Below are 13,450 nucleotides of genomic sequence, written 5' to 3'. Positions count from 1 at the left end.
CCCAGATTACCACTCTACTGCACCTGGAGATACCGTCCAGGTGTGCATTGTTAACTTGCGTCTCAGAAGCCTCTGGCAAAAGTCTCTGGTGAAGACGTGGGAAACTCACTCTGCAGGCAGTGTGGAACTGTGAGGGACTGAGGGTGAGCTCAACTCTCAGCAGTAAGATGATTTTGGACAAGGCGTTCAGCTACCTTCTCACATATGGAACTTAGTATGTAGCACCAGTCTACCCCAGGAATTACTGGGAAATCGCTGGATTGAGCTTGGTGGCACTAGTCTTGTGTGCCGGGAGATTCCAGTTACCTCTCCCAACACTTGCGTCAAGCAGCGAGCCTAGGCCTTTTGGAAGCGAAAGGTAGCTGCAGGCAGGAGGTAGGCTTACAGGCCATAAGCTCAACTCTCAGAAGTGTGTATACATGGGAGGCAGATGTCTGCTACCCACTCGGACATGCGAGTGGGAACCTAGCTACACTCTGATGAAGAAGGACTTTGGAAATCGCTGTATTCAACTCAGATACACGTGGGTTCAGGCACAACGATTCCACATGCTTTTCTCACAACGTTTCCCTGCCACTAACATGAGGACGTTAGCAGCGCCTTCTACAGTCAAGCAGGATGCGGGAGGGTTGTGCCCTGTCCTTAGCTCTCACAGGGAAGCAGGCCTTGAAGCCAGCTGTCAACTAGCTGCATTCTTATGGCAGGGTGAAGGTAGCAGGATTCTGAGACAGGAGGTTCCCAGGTTACCACTCTACTGGACCTGGAGATACCCTCCAGGTCTGCATTGTTAACTTGCGTCTCAGAAGCCTCTGGCAAACGTCTCTGGTGAAGACGTGCGAAACTCACTGTGCAGGCAGTGTGGAACTGTGAGGGACTGAGGGTGAGCTCAACTCTCAGAAGTAAGATGTTTTTGGACAAGGCGTTCAACTACATACTCACGTATGGAACTTAGTATGTAGCACCAGTCTGCCCCAGGAATTACTAGGAAATCGCTGGATTGAGCTTGGTGGCACTAGTCTTGTGTGCCGGGAGATTCCAGTTACGTCTCCCAACACTTCGGTGAAGCAGCGAGCCTAGGCCTTTTGGAAGCGAAAGGTAGCTGCAGGCAGGAGGTAGGCTTACAGGCCATAAGCTCAACTCTCAGAAGTGTGTATACATGGGAGGCAGATGTCTGCTACCCACTCGGACATGCGAGTGGGAACCTAGCTACACTCTGATGAAGAAGGACTTTGGAAATCGCTGTATTCAACTCAGATACACGTGGGTTCAGGCACAACGATTCCACATGCTTTTCTCACAACGTTTCCCTGCCACTAACATGAGGACGTTAGCAGCTCCTTCTACAGTCAAGCAGGATGCGGGAGGCTTGTGCCCTCTCCTCAGCTCTCACAGGGAAGCAGGCCTTGAAGTCAGCTGTCAACTAGCTGCATTCTTATGGCAGGGTGAAGGTAGCAGGATTCTGAGACAGGAGGTTCCCAGGTTACCACTCTACTGGACCTGGAGATACCCTCCAGGTCTGCATTGTTAACTTGCGTCTCAGAAGCCTCTGGCAAACGTCTCTGGTGAAGACGTGCGAAACTCACTGTGCAGGCAGTGTGGAACTGTGAGGGACTGAGGGTGAGCTCAACTCTCAGAAGTAAGATGTTTTTGGACAAGGCGTTCAACTACATACTCACGTATGGAACTTAGTATGTAGCACCAGTCTACCCCAGGAATTACTAGGAAATCGCTTGATTGAGCTTGGAGGCACTCGTCTTGTGTGCCGGGAGATTCCAGTTACCTCTCCCAACACTTGCGTCAAGCAGCGAGCCTAGGCCTTTTGGAAGCGAAAGGTAGCGGCAGGCAGGATGTAGGGTTACAGGCCATAAGCTCAACTCTCAGAAGTGTGTATGCATGGGAGGCAGATGTCTGCTACCCACTCGGACATGGGAGTTGGAACCTAGCTACACTCCTATTGAAGAAGGATGTTGGAAATCGCTGTATTCAACTCAGATACACGGGAGTTCAGGCCCAATGCTTACACATGCTTTTCCCGCAACCCATCCCAGCCACTAACATAAGGAGGTTAGCAGGTACGTCTACAGTCAGGCAGGATGCGGGAGGGTTCTGCCCTGTCCTCAGCTCTCACAGGGAAGCTTGCCTAGAAGCCAGCTCTCAACTAGCTGCATTCTTATGACAGTGTGAAGGTAGCAGTATTCTGAGTAAGGAGGTTCCCAGATTACCACTCTACTGCACCTGGAGATACCGTCCAGGTGTGCATTGTTAACTTGCGTCTCAGAAGCCTCTGGCAAAAGTCTCTGGTGAAGACGTGGGAAACTCACTCTGCAGGCAGTGTGGAACTGTGAGGGACTGAGGGTGAGCTCAACTCTCAGCAGTAAGATGATTTTGGACAAGGCGTTCAGCTACCTTCTCACATATGGAACTTAGTATGTAGCACCAGTCTACCCCAGGAATTACTGGGAAATCGCTGGATTGAGCTTGGTGGCACTAGTCTTGTGTGCCGGGAGATTCCAGTTACCTCTCCCAACACTTCGGTGAAGCAGCGAGCCTAGGCCTTTTGGAAGCGAAAGGTAGCTGCAGGCAGGAGGTAGGCTTACAGGCCATAAGCTCAACTCTCAGAAGTGTGTATACATGGGAGGCAGATGTCTGCTACCCACTCGGACATGCGAGTGGGAACCTAGCTACACTCTGATGAAGAAGGACTTTGGAAATCGCTGTATTCAACTCAGATACACGTGGGTTCAGGCACAACGATTCCACATGCTTTTCTCACAACGTTTCCCTGCCACTAACATGAGGACGTTAGCAGCGCCTTCTACAGTCAAGCAGGATGCGGGAGGGTTGTGCCCTGTCCTTAGCTCTCACAGGGAAGCAGGCCTTGAAGCCAGCTGTCAACTAGCTGCATTCTTATGGCAGGATGAAGGTAGCAGGATTCTGAGACAGGAGGTTCCCAGGTTACCACTCTACTGGACCTGGAGATACCCTCCAGGTCTGCATTGTTAACTTGCGTCTCAGAAGCCTCTGGCAAACGTCTCTGGTGAAGACGTGCGAAACTCACTGTGCAGGCAGTGTGGAACTGTGAGGGACTGAGGGTGAGCTCAACTCTGAGAAGTAAGATGTTTTTGGACAAGGCGTTCAACTACATACTCACGTATGGAACTTAGTATGTAGCACCAGTCTACCCCAGGAATTACTAGGAAATCGCTGGATTGAGCTTGGTGGCACTAGTCTTGTGTGCCGGGAGATTCCAGTTACCTCTCCCAACACTTGCGTCAAGCAGCGAGCCTATGCCTTTTGGAAGCGAAAGGTAGCTGCAGGCAGGAGGTAGGCTTACAGGCCATAAGCTCAACTCTCAGAAGTGTGTATACATGGGAGGCAGATGTCTGCTACCCACTCGGACATGCGAGTGGGAACCTAGCTACACTCTGATGAAGAAGGACTTTGGAAATCGCTGTATTCAACTCAGATACACGTGGGTTCAGGCACAACGATTCCACATGCTTTTCTCACAACGTTTCCCTGCCACTAACATGAGGACGTTAGCAGCTCCTTCTACAGTCAAGCAGGATGCGGGAGGGTTGTGCCCTCTCCTCCGCTCTCACAGGGAAGCAGGCCTTGAAGCCAGCTGTCAACTAGCTGCATTCTTATGGCAGGGTGAAGGTAGCAGGATTCTGAGACAGGAGGTTCCCAGGTTACCACTCTACTGGACCTGGAGATACCCTCCAGGTCTGCATTGTTAACTTGCGTCTCAGAAGCCTCTGGCAAACGTCTCTGGTGAAGACGTGCGAAACTCACTGTGCAGGCAGTGTGGAACTGTGAGGGACTGAGGGTGAGCTCAACTCTCAGAAGTAAGATGTTTTTGGACAAGGCGTTCAACTACATACTCACGTATGGAACTTAGTATGTAGCACCAGTCTACCCCAGGAATTACTAGGAAATCGCTTGATTGAGCTTGGAGGCACTCGTCTTGTGTGCCGGGAGATTCCAGTTACCTCTCCCAACACTTGCGTCAAGCAGCGAGCCTAGGCCTTTTGGAAGCGAAAGGTAGCGGCAGGCAGGATGTAGGGTTACAGGCCATAAGCTCAACTCTCAGAAGTGTGTATGCATGGGAGGCAGATGTCTGCTACCCACTCGGACATGGGAGTTGGAACCTAGCTACACTCCTATTGAAGAAGGATGTTGGAAATCGCTGTATTCAACTCAGATACACGGGAGTTCAGGCCCAATGCTTACACATGCTTTTCCCGCAACCCATCCCAGCCACTAACATAAGGAGGTTAGCAGGTACGTCTACAGTCAGGCAGGATGCGGGAGGGTTCTGCCCTGTCCTCAGCTCTCACAGGGAAGCTTGCCTAGAAGCCAGCTCTCAACTAGCTGCATTCTTATGACAGTGTGAAGGTAGCAGTATTCTGAGTAAGGAGGTTCCCAGATTACCACTCTACTGCACCTGGAGATACCGTCCAGGTGTGCATTGTTAACTTGCGTCTCAGAAGCCTCTGGCAAAAGTCTCTGGTGAAGACGTGGGAAACTCACTCTGCAGGCAGTGTGGAACTGTGAGGGACTGAGGGTGAGCTCAACTCTCAGCAGTAAGATGATTTTGGACAAGGCGTTCAGCTACCTTCTCACATATGGAACTTAGTATGTAGCACCAGTCTACCCCAGGAATTACTGGGAAATCGCTGGATTGAGCTTGGTGGCACTAGTCTTGTGTGCCGGGAGATTCCAGTTACCTCTCCCAACACTTGCGTCAAGCAGCGAGCCTAGGCCTTTTGGAAGCTAAAGGTAGTGGCAGGCAGGATGTAGGGTTACAGGCCATAAGCTCAACTCTCAGAAGTGTGTATGCATGGGAGGCAGATGTCTGCTACCCACTCGGACATGGGAGTTGGAACCTAGCTACACTCCTATTGAAGAAGGATGTTGGAAATCGCTGTATTCAACTCAGATACACGGGAGTTCAGGCCCAATGCTTACACATGCTTTTCCCGCAACCCATCCCAGCCACTAACATAAGGAGGTTAGCAGGTACGTCTACAGTCAGGCAGGATGCGGGAGGGTTCTGCCCTGTCCTCAGCTCTCACAGGGAAGCTTGCCTAGAAGCCAGCTCTCAACTAGCTGCATTCTTATGACAGTGTGAAGGTAGCAGTATTCTGAGTAAGGAGGTTCCCAGATTACCACTCTACTGGACCTGGAGATACCGTCCAGGTGTGCATTGTTAACTTGCGTCTCAGAAGCCTCTGGCAAAAGTCTCTGGTGAAGACGTGGGAAACTCACTCTGCAGGCAGTGTGGAACTGTGAGGGACTGAGGGTGAGCTCAACTCTCAGCAGTAAGATGATTTTGGACAAGGCGTTCAGCTACCTTCTCACATATGGAACTTAGTATGTAGCACCAGTCTACCCCAGGAATTACTGGGAAATCGCTGGATTGAGCTTGGTGGCACTAGTCTTGTGTGCCGGGAGATTCCAGTTACCTCTCCCAACACTTGCGTCAAGCAGCGAGCCTAGGCCTTTTGGAAGCGAAAGGTAGCTGCAGGCAGGAGGTAGGCTTACAGGCCATAAGCTCAACTCTCAGAAGTGTGTATACATGGGAGGCAGATGTCTGCTACCCACTCGGACATGCGAGTGGGAACCTAGCTACACTCTGATGAAGAAGGACTTTGGAAATCGCTGTATTCAACTCAGATACACGTGGGTTCAGGCACAACGATTCCACATGCTTTTCTCACAACGTTTCCCTGCCACTAACATGAGGACGTTAGCAGCTCCTTCTACAGTCAAGCAGGATGCGGGAGGGTTGTGCCCTGTCCTTAGCTCTCACAGGGAAGCAGGCCTTGAAGCCAGCTGTCAACTAGCTGCTTTCTTATGGCAGGGTGAAGGTAGCAGGATTCTGAGACAGGAGGTTCCCAGGTTACCACTCTACTGGACCTGGAGATACCCTCCAGGTCTGCATTGTTAACTTGCGTCTCAGAAGCCTCTGGCAAACGTCTCTGGTGAAGACGTGCGAAACTCACTGTGCAGGCAGTGTGGAACTGTGAGGGACTGAGGGTGAGCTCAACTCTCAGAAGTAAGATGTTTTTGGACAAGGCGTTCAACTACATACTCACGTATGGAACTTAGTATGTAGCACCAGTCTACCCCAGGAATTACTAGGAAATCGCTTGATTGAGCTTGGAGGCACTCGTCTTGTGTGCCGGGAGATTCCAGTTACCTCTCCCAACACTTGCGTCAAGCAGCGAGCCTAGGCCTTTTGGAAGCGAAAGGTAGCGGCAGGCAGGATGTAGGGTTACAGGCCATAAGCTCAAGTCTCAGAAGTGTGTATGCATGGGAGGCAGATGTCTGCTACCCACTCGGACATGGGAGTTGGAACCTAGCTACACTCCTATTGAAGAAGGATGTTGGAAATCGCTGTATTCAACTCAGATACACGGGAGTTCAGGCCCAATGCTTACACATGCTTTTCCCGCAACCCATCCCAGCCACTAACATAAGGAGGTTAGCAGGTACGTCTACAGTCAGGCAGGATGCGGGAGGGTTCTGCCCTGTCCTCAGCTCTCACAGGGAAGCTTGCCTAGAAGCCAGCTCTCAACTAGCTGCATTCTTATGACAGTGTGAAGGTAGCAGTATTCTGAGTAAGGAGGTTCCCAGATTACCACTCTACTGCACCTGGAGATACCGTCCAGGTGTGCATTGTTAACTTGCGTCTCAGAAGCCTCTGGCAAAAGTCTCTGGTGAAGACGTGGGAAACTCACTCTGCAGGCAGTGTGGAACTGTGAGGGACTGAGGGTGAGCTCAACTCTCAGCAGTAAGATGATTTTGGACAAGGCGTTCAGCTACCTTCTCACATATGGAACTTAGTATGTAGCACCAGTCTACCCCAGGAATTACTGGGAAATCGCTGGATTGAGCTTGGTGGCACTAGTCTTGTGTGCCGGGAGATTCCAGTTACCTCTCCCAACACTTCGGTGAAGCAGCGAGCCTAGGCCTTTTGGAAGCGAAAGGTAGCTGCAGGCAGGAGGTAGGCTTACAGGCCATAAGCTCAACTCTCAGAAGTGTGTATACATGGGAGGCAGATGTCTGCTACCCACTCGGACATGCGAGTGGGAACCTAGCTACACTCTGATGAAGAAGGACTTTGGAAATCGCTGTATTCAACTCAGATACACGTGGGTTCAGGCACAACGATTCCACATGCTTTTCTCACAACGTTTCCCTGCCACTAACATGAGGACGTTAGCAGCGCCTTCTACAGTCAAGCAGGATGCGGGAGGGTTGTGCCCTGTCCTTAGCTCTCACAGGGAAGCAGGCCTTGAAGCCAGCTGTCAACTAGCTGCATTCTTATGGCAGGATGAAGGTAGCAGGATTCTGAGACAGGAGGTTCCCAGGTTACCACTCTACTGGACCTGGAGATACCCTCCAGGTCTGCATTGTTAACTTGCGTCTCAGAAGCCTCTGGCAAACGTCTCTGGTGAAGACGTGCGAAACTCACTGTGCAGGCAGTGTGGAACTGTGAGGGACTGAGGGTGAGCTCAACTCTGAGAAGTAAGATGTTTTTGGACAAGGCGTTCAACTACATACTCACGTATGGAACTTAGTATGTAGCACCAGTCTACCCCAGGAATTACTAGGAAATCGCTGGATTGAGCTTGGTGGCACTAGTCTTGTGTGCCGGGAGATTCCAGTTACCTCTCCCAACACTTGCGTCAAGCAGCGAGCCTATGCCTTTTGGAAGCGAAAGGTAGCTGCAGGCAGGAGGTAGGCTTACAGGCCATAAGCTCAACTCTCAGAAGTGTGTATACATGGGAGGCAGATGTCTGCTACCCACTCGGACATGCGAGTGGGAACCTAGCTACACTCTGATGAAGAAGGACTTTGGAAATCGCTGTATTCAACTCAGATACACGTGGGTTCAGGCACAACGATTCCACATGCTTTTCTCACAACGTTTCCCTGCCACTAACATGAGGACGTTAGCAGCTCCTTCTACAGTCAAGCAGGATGCGGGAGGGTTGTGCCCTCTCCTCCGCTCTCACAGGGAAGCAGGCCTTGAAGCCAGCTGTCAACTAGCTGCATTCTTATGGCAGGGTGAAGGTAGCAGGATTCTGAGACAGGAGGTTCCCAGGTTACCACTCTACTGGACCTGGAGATACCCTCCAGGTCTGCATTGTTAACTTGCATCTCAGAAGCCTCTGGCAAACGTCTCTGGTGAAGACGTGCGAAACTCACTGTGCAGGCAGTGTGGAACTGTGAGGGACTGAGGGTGAGCTCAACTCTCAGAAGTAAGATGTTTTTGGACAAGGCGTTCAACTACATACTCACGTATGGAACTTAGTATGTAGCACCAGTCTACCCCAGGAATTACTAGGAAATCGCTTGATTGAGCTTGGAGGCACTCGTCTTGTGTGCCGGGAGATTCCAGTTACCTCTCCCAACACTTGCGTCAAGCAGCGAGCCTAGGCCTTTTGGAAGCGAAAGGTAGCGGCAGGCAGGATGTAGGGTTACAGGCCATAAGCTCAACTCTCAGAAGTGTGTATGCATGGGAGGCAGATGTCTGCTACCCACTCGGACATGGGAGTTGGAACCTAGCTACACTCCTATTGAAGAAGGATGTTGGAAATCGCTGTATTCAACTCAGATACACGGGAGTTCAGGCCCAATGCTTACACATGCTTTTCCCGCAACCCATCCCAGCCACTAACATAAGGAGGTTAGCAGGTACGTCTACAGTCAGGCAGGATGCGGGAGGGTTCTGCCCTGTCCTCAGCTCTCACAGGGAAGCTTGCCTAGAAGCCAGCTCTCAACTAGCTGCATTCTTATGACAGTGTGAAGGTAGCAGTATTCTGAGTAAGGAGGTTCCCAGATTACCACTCTACTGCACCTGGAGATACCGTCCAGGTGTGCATTGTTAACTTGCGTCTCAGAAGCCTCTGGCAAAAGTCTCTGGTGAAGACGTGGGAAACTCACTCTGCAGGCAGTGTGGAACTGTGAGGGACTGAGGGTGAGCTCAACTCTCAGCAGTAAGATGATTTTGGACAAGGCGTTCAGCTACCTTCTCACATATGGAACTTAGTATGTAGCACCAGTCTACCCCAGGAATTACTGGGAAATCGCTGGATTGAGCTTGGTGGCACTAGTCTTGTGTGCCGGGAGATTCCAGTTACCTCTCCCAACACTTGCGTCAAGCAGCGAGCCTAGGCCTTTTGGAAGCTAAAGGTAGTGGCAGGCAGGATGTAGGGTTACAGGCCATAAGCTCAACTCTCAGAAGTGTGTATGCATGGGAGGCAGATGTCTGCTACCCACTCGGACATGGGAGTTGGAACCTAGCTACACTCCTATTGAAGAAGGATGTTGGAAATCGCTGTATTCAACTCAGATACACGGGAGTTCAGGCCCAATGCTTACACATGCTTTTCCCGCAACCCATCCCAGCCACTAACATAAGGAGGTTAGCAGGTACGTCTACAGTCAGGCAGGATGCGGGAGGGTTCTGCCCTGTCCTCAGCTCTCACAGGGAAGCTTGCCTAGAAGCCAGCTCTCAACTAGCTGCATTCTTATGACAGTGTGAAGGTAGCAGTATTCTGAGTAAGGAGGTTCCCAGATTACCACTCTACTGGACCTGGAGATACCGTTCAGGTGTGCATTGTTAACTTGCGTCTCAGAAGCCTCTGGCAAAAGTCTCTGGTGAAGACGTGGGAAACTCACTCTGCAGGCAGTGTGGAACTGTGAGGGACTGAGGGTGAGCTCAACTCTCAGCAGTAAGATGATTTTGGACAAGGCGTTCAGCTACCTTCTCACATATGGAACTTAGTATGTAGCACCAGTCTACCCCAGGAATTACTGGGAAATCGCTGGATTGAGCTTGGTGGCACTAGTCTTGTGTGCCGGGAGATTCCAGTTACCTCTCCCAACACTTGCGTCAAGCAGCGAGCCTAGGCCTTTTGGAAGCGAAAGGTAGCTGCAGGCAGGAGGTAGGCTTACAGGCCATAAGCTCAACTCTCAGAAGTGTGTATACATGGGAGGCAGATGTCTGCTACCCACTCGGACATGCGAGTGGGAACCTAGCTACACTCTGATGAAGAAGGACTTTGGAAATCGCTGTATTCAACTCAGATACACGTGGGTTCAGGCACAACGATTCCACATGCTTTTCTCACAACGTTTCCCTGCCACTAACATGAGGACGTTAGCAGCTCCTTCTACAGTCAAGCAAGATGCGGGAGGGTTGTGCCCTGTCCTTAGCTCTCACAGGGAAGCAGGCCTTGAAGCCAGCTGTCAACTAGCTGCTTTCTTATGGCAGGGTGAAGGTAGCAGGATTCTGAGACAGGAGGTTCCCAGGTTACCACTCTACTGGACCTGGAGATACCCTCCAGGTCTGCATTGTTAACTTGCGTCTCAGAAGCCTCTGGCAAACGTCTCTGGTGAAGACGTGCGAAACTCACTGTGCAGGCAGTGTGGAACTGTGAGGGACTGAGGGTGAGCTCAACTCTCAGAAGTAAGATGTTTTTGGACAAGGCGTTCAACTACATACTCACGTATGGAACTTAGTATGTAGCACCAGTCTACCCCAGGAATTACTAGGAAATCGCTTGATTGAGCTTGGAGGCACTCGTCTTGTGTGCCGGGAGATTCCATTTACCTCTCCCAACACTTGCGTCAAGCAGCGAGCCTAGGCCTTTTGGAAGCGAAAGGTAGCGGCAGGCAGGATGTAGGGTTACAGGCCATAAGCTCAACTCTCAGAAGTGTGTATGCATGGGAGGCAGATGTCTGCTACCCACTCGGACATGGGAGTTGGAACCTAGCTACACTCCTATTGAAGAAGGATGTTGGAAATCGCTGTATTCAACTCAGATACACGGGAGTTCAGGCCCAATGCTTACACATGCTTTTCCCGCAACCCATCCCAGCCACTAACATAAGGAGGTTAGCAGGTACGTCTACAGTCAGGCAGGATGCGGGAGGGTTCTGCCCTGTCCTCAGCTCTCACAGGGAAGCTTGCCTAGAAGCCAGCTCTCAACTAGCTGCATTCTTATGACAGTGTGAAGGTAGCAGTATTCTGAGTAAGGAGGTTCCCAGATTACCACTCTACTGCACCTGGAGATACCGTCCAGGTGTGCATTGTTAACTTGCGTCTCAGAAGCCTCTGGCAAAAGTCTCTGGTGAAGACGTGGGAAACTCACTCTGCAGGCAGTGTGGAACTGTGAGGGACTGAGGGTGAGCTCAACTCTCAGCAGTAAGATGATTTTGGACAAGGCGTTCAGCTACCTTCTCACATATGGAACTTAGTATGTAGCACCAGTCTACCCCAGGAATTACTGGGAAATCGCTGGATTGAGCTTGGTGGCACTAGTCTTGTGTGCCGGGAGATTCCAGTTACCTCTCCCAACACTTCGGTGAAGCAGCGAGCCTAGGCCTTTTGGAAGCGAAAGGTAGCTGCAGGCAGGAGGTAGGCTTACAGGCCATAAGCTCAACTCTCAGAAGTGTGTATACATGGGAGGCAGATGTCTGCTACCCACTCGGACATGCGAGTGGGAACCTAGCTACACTCTGATGAAGAAGGACTTTGGAAATCGCTGTATTCAACTCAGATACACGTGGGTTCAGGCACAACGATTCCACATGCTTTTCTCACAACGTTTCCCTGCCACTAACATGAGGACGTTAGCAGCGCCTTCTAAAGTCAAGCAGGATGCGGGAGGGTTGTGCCCTGTCCTTAGCTCTCACAGGGAAGCAGGCCTTGAAGCCAGCTGTCAACTAGCTGCATTCTTATGGCAGGATGAAGGTAGCAGGATTCTGAGACAGGAGGTTCCCAGGTTACCACTCTACTGGACCTGGAGATACCCTCCAGGTCTGCATTGTTAACTTGCGTCTCAGAAGCCTCTGGCAAACGTCTCTGGTGAAGACGTGCGAAACTCACTGTGCAGGCAGTGTGGAACTGTGAGGGACTGAGGGTGAGCTCAACTCTGAGAAGTAAGATGTTTTTGGACAAGGCGTTCAACTACATACTCACGTATGGAACTTAGTATGTAGCACCAGTCTACCCCAGGAATTACTAGGAAATCGCTGGATTGAGCTTGGTGGCACTAGTCTTGTGTGCCGGGAGATTCCAGTTACCTCTCCCAACACTTGCGTCAAGCAGCGAGCCTATGCCTTTTGGAAGCGAAAGGTAGCTGCAGGCAGGAGGTAGGCTTACAGGCCATAAGCTCAACTCTCAGAAGTGTGTATACATGGGAGGCAGATGTCTGCTACCCACTCGGACATGCGAGTGGGAACCTAGCTACACTCTGATGAAGAAGGACTTTGGAAATCGCTGTATTCAACTCAGATACACGTGGGTTCAGGCACAACGATTCCACATGCTTTTCTCACAACGTTTCCCTGCCACTAACATGAGGACGTTAGCAGCTCCTTCTACAGTCAAGCAGGATGCGGGAGGGTTGTGCCCTCTCCTCCGCTCTCACAGGGAAGCAGGCCTTGAAGCCAGCTGTCAACTAGCTGCATTCTTATGGCAGGGTGAAGGTAGCAGGATTCTGAGACAGGAGGTTCCCAGGTTACCACTCTACTGGACCTGGAGATACCCTCCAGGTCTGCATTGTTAACTTGCGTCTCAGAAGCCTCTGGCAAACGTCTCTGGTGAAGACGTGCGAAACTCACTGTGCAGGCAGTGTGGAACTGTGAGGGACTGAGGGTGAGCTCAACTCTCAGAAGTAAGATGTTTTTGGACAAGGCGTTCAACTACATACTCACGTATGGAACTTAGTATGTAGCACCAGTCTACCCCAGGAATTACTAGGAAATCGCTTGATTGAGCTTGGAGGCACTCGTCTTGTGTGCCGGGAGATTCCAGTTACCTCTCCCAACACTTGCGTCAAGCAGCGAGCCTAGGCCTTTTGGAAGCGAAAGGTAGCGGCAGGCAGGATGTAGGGTTACAGGCCATAAGCTCAACTCTCAGAAGTGTGTATGCATGGGAGGCAGATGTCTGCTACCCACTCGGACATGGGAGTTGGAACCTAGCTACACTCCTATTGAAGAAGGATGTTGGAAATCGCTGTATTCAACTCAGATACACGGGAGTTCAGGCCCAATGCTTACACATGCTTTTCCCGCAACCCATCCCAGCCACTAACATAAGGAGGTTAGCAGGTACGTCTACAGTCAGGCAGGATGCGGGAGGGTTCTGCCCTGTCCTCAGCTCTCACAGGGAAGCTTGCCTAGAAGCCAGCTCTCAACTAGCTGCATTCTTATGACAGTGTGAAGGTAGCAGTATTCTGAGTAAGGAGGTTCCCAGATTACCACTCTACTGCACCTGGAGATACCGTCCAGGTGTGCATTGTTAACTTGCGTCTCAGAAGCCTCTGGCAAAAGTCTCTGGTGAAGACGTGGGAAACTCACTCTGCAGGCAGTGTGGAACTGTGAGGGACTGAGGGTGAGCTCAACTCTCAGCAGTAAGATGATTTTG

The sequence above is a fragment of the Canis aureus genome, chromosome 25 (assembly GCF_053574225.1).
Source record: "Canis aureus isolate CA01 chromosome 25, VMU_Caureus_v.1.0, whole genome shotgun sequence".
Classification (NCBI taxonomy): domain Eukaryota; kingdom Metazoa; phylum Chordata; class Mammalia; order Carnivora; family Canidae; genus Canis; species Canis aureus.
This window is presented reverse-complemented; position numbering follows the sequence as displayed.